Below are 6000 nucleotides of genomic sequence, written 5' to 3'. Positions count from 1 at the left end.
CTGAATGATGAATGCTACATGTTCTACACAAATTCGCTCAAGAGCAGTATTGAAACTAAGCTACAACATTTTTATTTTATTTTTGAAACTAAACTACCTAGGTTGAAGACTTGAACCAGTCCCTACGGAGACAATTAAATCTGGTTGTGTGTCCACGGTACACAACCATGCAGTTCAACAAATCAGGAGAATAGAATGTTAAGAATCAAAAGTGCGATGAGTATTACTGGCATGCTTAGATAACAGTTTTGAGAATATTAAGTCTAAATGATGCTTAGATAAAATACAAATATAGGAGCTGACATTGCTTAGATAGTCTAATTAAACAAGGTAATAGGAGCGCTTCTTCCTCTCGCGTTGCGTGGAGGTGCACATGGCATTAGTGAGCCGAGGTGATAGGATTCCAACTGACTTCAAATAAAAACTGTGCTGATTCCGCATCTCAGAAGTCAGGAACCTGATTCACATAAATTGCAGATATAAGCCATAAAAGCTAAACTGATAAGCAAAAGGAAATTTTAAGCTTATACTCCCTCCATTCCTTAATATAAGGTGTATTATTTTTTCAGAAAGTCAAACTTGTCTAACTTTGACCAAGTTTATAGACAAAAATATCAATGTCTAGACTACCAAACCATTATCACTAGATTCCCTATGAAGTACATTTTTATATTTTATATATTTAGTATTGTAAATCTTTATATATTTTGCTATAAAGTTGGTCAAACATAGGTTACGTTTGACTTTTTGAAAAACTAATACACCTTATATTTAGAAACGGGGGGAGTATATAGATGGTGTTACAAAAACTGAAACAGGCCTGAGAACTCACTTTTCCAATAAAAAAATTTCTGAAAGAGTTTTCTGAGAGTTTGCACAATTTCAGCTGAACTGAAAAGTGCTGAGTATTCTGAGAAGAATATTGTATCAATTGGGCTGTTTGCTAAAATGAAAAACTATTGACCAGTAGATTGCTATTCAGAACATTAAGCCATGTCTATGTACAAGCAAACTGCGATCACAAACATTAGGCCAGTGTACAAGTAAAGCAAAAGACTGCTGACAGCATTTAATGATTTTAAGCAATGAAAAATTCAAAATATAAGGTACTTCCACGAGAAAAAAACTATTTAAGTGCTAATGAGATGATGAACAACATTAAGCCCGTGTACAGGTAAAGCAAAAGACCGCTGACAGCATTTAATGATTTCAAGCAATCAAAAATTTAAAATATAAGGTACTTCCACGGGAAAAAACTATTTAAGTGCTAATGAGATGATGAACATAATTAAGGTTTCTTTGCTCTTCTAAGTGACCAAATACTACTCATTCAATAAAAAAATGACCAAATTTTAGGAAACACGCCGTTATGGTTATTTCTGGCTCTCTCCTTTTTAAGGCAGAGTTTAGCTAATGGTTAATTAATGGCTGCGACCAGCAGAACAAGTAGGAATGTTTACTCTGTTCGTTCTAGTAGTTGTTAACGGCTGTAACAAATAGCAATATTTGATTCGTTCAACAAACTCCATTGAATTGCGAAAGCGTTGGTATGCGAAATATGACAGACCAGGATAGAAATGAACATGCGTGCAGTGTAGCTAGAGACTATGATCCATGTAGAGGAAGAACGTATATGTATGCATTAGACCTTCTACCACCAGCATATATCGAAACCGGAATCGAGAAAGAAATCATGACTAGAAATTCTAAAACAGACATGTATTTTGGATTGATTGCTTCACATTTGTTACCACTTTGAGCACAGTGGCTTCAGAGGCCTGTCTTGCAATAAGAAATCCTGGCAACTTTGCAAAATCCGACAACAAATGGATATATATGTGCTACCAACGCCAGCAGCGTAAACTAAATCGAATGCACCTCGCAAACCTCTTTTTACCGGATACGGTACCTACCGGCAAACCATCTGCCACTCAAATGCGAAGTGATTCGTGCTATAGAGAGGCCCACAGACAATGTATAGATGTGTATAATGAGAGTCTATCTCTTGTATCTTTATTAATAGTCAAATCAATGTTAGATGAAAGGGGCCCATGTCAGCAATATAGTTATACTTGATGCATGCATGGTCCATTCTCTCTCCTCGTTCTCACGTACTGAAGATGTATCACATGTCAGACTAATTCATGTCCTTTATTTTCTCTTTGGCAATTTCATTCATTCATATATTTTAAATTGCAACTTGATTTTTGAAACTTTTTATATATTTAAACTCCTGATGCACAGACCTTCAGAACAAGATCACTCTTGAATACATTCAAACATCTTTTAATTTCAACATTTCAAATGAGTGAAACATGTTTTGTAAAATATACGAAATAAGTATTTGAGCAAAACCAAAACATGTGAGACAGATTATTTCAAAAAAAAATTATAAACGAGCGAAATCTATTTTATGAAGCGAATGAAATTGTTTTTTCATTTCATTTAAATTTCAGTTATTCAAGTTAAATTTTATATTTCAAACATTTGAAACTTGATTCGTGCTATAGAGAGGCCCACAGACAATGTATAGATGTGTATAATGAGAGTCTATCTCTTGTATCTTTATTAATAGTCAAATCAATGTTAGATGAAAGGGGCCCATGTCAGCAATATAGTTATACTTGATGCATGCATGGTCCATTCTCTCTCCTCGTTCTCACGTACTGAAGATGTATCACATGTCAGACTAATTCATGTCCTTTATTTTCTCTTTGGCAATTTCATTCATTCATATATTTTAAATTGCAACTTGATTTTTGAAACTTTTTATATATTTAAACTCCTGATGCACAGACCTTCAGAACAAGATCACTCTTGAATACATTCAAACATCTTTTAATTTCAACATTTCAAATGAGTGAAACATGTTTTGTAAAATATACGAAATAAGTATTTGAGCAAAACCAAAACATGTGAGACAGATTATTTCAAAAAAAAATTATAAACGAGCGAAATCTATTTTATGAAGCGAATGAAATTGTTTTTTCATTTCATTTAAATTTCAGTTATTCAAGTTAAATTTTATATTTCAAACATTTGAAACTAACTTTTGAGATGATTGAAATACATTTTAATATATTTCGTAAATACAAAGCGGAATTAGTTTTTGAGATATATTTTGTAATGAGTGAAATCAGTTTTATGAAATGGGTTATTTCAATTAACTGAAATGTGTTTTTTGAATTCAATGAAAACAATTTTATGAATTGAATGAAATCATTGTTTGAATGAGTGAAATTGTTTTTGAAATGAGTGAAATATAATATTTTTTTTAATGAGCGTAATCCGTTTTATGAAGCGAGCGATTTTTTTTTCTTTTCAATTGAGTGAAATCGGTTTTTTTTTAATAATTGAAATGAGTAATTTGAAACAAGTGACATCAAATGAGTGAAGTTAGTTCTATGAAATAATTTAAGTTTATTTTTGTGACATATACCAGCTTCTCGAAACAAGAATATTTTTATTTTCAAATGAGTGAAATTAGTTTTTCAAATTATTGAAACAGGTATTTCTTTCAATTGAACGACTCAAATCAGTTGTATCAAATGAGTGAAATGTGTTGTTTGATTCAATGAGTGAAATCAGTTATCTGAAATGTTTGAAATAAATTGTCGAATGAGTGATATCCATCATTTCGAATGGGCCTAAATCCATCTTTTGAAATTGAGTGAAATATGTTTATTCAAATGATTGAAAATGAACGAAACACTAGAAAAAACTTTGTGTGTTCCATATTCCAGTTTGTGAAAAATGAGCGAAACACTAGGAAAAGCTAGAAAAAATGTTTTCCTATCAAATATATCCGTGTCTCTGTGAGTTCCATATTCCAGTTTATGAAAATGAGTGAAACACTAGAAAAAACTTTTATGACATAGTGAAACAATCTAATGGTTTATGAAAGTGATTTCAAACAAGATTGAAATACATAAAATAAAATATATTTCAAACATATCCAAAATTGATCTTGTTCTAAAGGTCTTGTCACCATGAATTTAAATATATAAAAAAATTCAATAATAGACATTTGGTTCAAAAGATATGAATCATTAAAAATATGAGGAGAAAAATAAAAGCATGCCATATGTATGGCTTGAGAGAATGCATGCATGCATGCACCGTTCTCCCCACTCTAACTCTCTCTCTTCTGTAAAGCTGACCAGTACATGTATTACTATGTCTAATCTAATATCTGGAAATAGAGTATAAGATATGCACAGATCTTGACAAAAGTGATGGATGGTGGATTGGTCACCGGTACATACCAGCACCGGTAAAATAACTTAGTCAGAATGCACCTATCATCACATGCACATGCAAGGAACAACTCAAGGCAGCATTAAGCATATGATCAAGCAACGTCGATGAGTGGTATCTTGAAGAGGGAAGGAGGTTTTACCAATCACGGGGAAGTCAGTATTCTGGAGCGAGGAACGCAGGCGGCCACGCGAGGAAGTAGGCGTAGATCGGATGGCCGTACTCCTTGCCATGTTTGGTGTGCAGGCGCTCGATCGGTTTTGATGAACACCTTGCCGGTACGCCCCGCGTCCATGTCGCTGGGCCACACACTGTAGACCCTGTGGGCAAGGTCCATGGGCAGGCCTGGCACTGCATCCCACACCACGCGCATGTTGAGCATCTCCCTGTCCAGAAGCTGCCAGCCGTTGTCGCTCCCCCTGGCCTCCTCGCGGACCCAGAGCTGCAGCTGCCTTGAACGACTCTCCACGGCCAGGAGGCAAAGCCGTCGTCCTCCGGCGTCTCCCCGACGCGGTACGTGCAGAAATCGTCCGACAGTGCAGCTGGCGCCAGCAGGTAGGACAAGTGCAGCGTCGCAGGGTCCAGCACGAGCATGCGGTAGGAGTTGCAGATGTGCCAGTAGAGCTTCCCGGCGGCGTGCACGCAGCGTCGCTCGAACCACCAGGGGTCAAAACCGACCTCTACCTCCATGGTCCGCGGGAGCGCGCGCCAGCTGCATCGGCCGTCGTCCACGGACGCGACCCAGGCGCGCGGGTGCCCGTCGTCGATGGTGAAGCAGACGACCTCGAAGCAGAGCTTGCTCGGGTGCGCGCGGGAGAGCAGTGCGGAGCCGACGTAGTACCTGGAGCGGCGCCAGCGGTGGTCGTCGGGCACCGTGTCGCGCGGTGGCGGCGGGAGGAGCACGCGGCGGCGGGTGGCCGGGTCGATGACGAGGAAGCGCGGGATGGTCCCCTTGGGGAGCGACGCGAACGGTCGAGAAGCAGGAGGCCTTGGTGGCAGTCGTGGAGCACGAAGCGGGAGGCCTCCGGAGCGAAGTCGAGGGAGAGGTTCGGGGCGGAGGCGTCCAGGGGAGCGAAGGCGGCGGGGGTGTCGATCTCCTTGGATCGCGAGTGCAGGGGCGCTGGCAAACCGGTGGCGGTGGGGTGGAAGAAGTAGCCGAGAAGTGGGGCGGTGCGGGGGATGCAGCGTGCGGCGACGCGGCGCCAGCGGTGGCAGGCGAGGGCGGCACGGAGAAGGTCGGCGAGGGAGAGGCGACGGAGAATGTCGCGGAGCATGTCCACGGTGAGGGCATCGACCGTCGTCCCCGACTTTGCAGCCCCCGTCTGTGGCTCCTCCACCGGCGGTGGCGTAGGGAGAGATGGTCCGGCCATGGGTTTGGCTTTGCAAGGAAGGAGCAGTAGGCTTGGACGGAGGGAGGTGTTTTTCTGTACCGACGAAAAGAGCGGAGTACCGAGATCTGCCAAGGTGTTCTCATAGCTCATGTTCAGAAACAGGCTCTTGTGTAACGATCGGCTGTAAAGACGAGGCTGGCTAAATGGATATTTTTGCAGCCTCTGTCTCCGAAGCCTGGGGTTGGCGGTTCATCTCTTCTGAGAGTGCCGTTCTCCCGTCAAATTTGTTTCTTTGCCAGAGCCGGCTGCGAGGAAATGGTCATCGCCAAATCGCCGCTCCACTCTACAATGCAGCACTGCCTGCAAATAATACGTCACACGCCAGCGAGAGCACGAAAGGGCTTCAGAACGA

General features: G+C 40.8%; 1 pseudogene; it reads right to left on the bottom strand.

Moving 5' to 3' along the window:
- Positions 1-235: 235 nt before the first annotated feature.
- LOC125509042 lies at positions 236-5665 on the bottom strand (annotated as a pseudogene).
- Between the last annotated feature and the right edge of the window lie 335 nt (positions 5666-6000).

This window comes from Triticum urartu, chromosome 5 (genome assembly GCF_003073215.2).
Source record: "Triticum urartu cultivar G1812 chromosome 5, Tu2.1, whole genome shotgun sequence".
Lineage (NCBI taxonomy): Eukaryota > Viridiplantae > Streptophyta > Magnoliopsida > Poales > Poaceae > Triticum > Triticum urartu.
The sequence above is the reverse complement of the archived record's forward strand: the minus strand, read 5'-3'. Positions and strand labels throughout refer to the sequence as shown.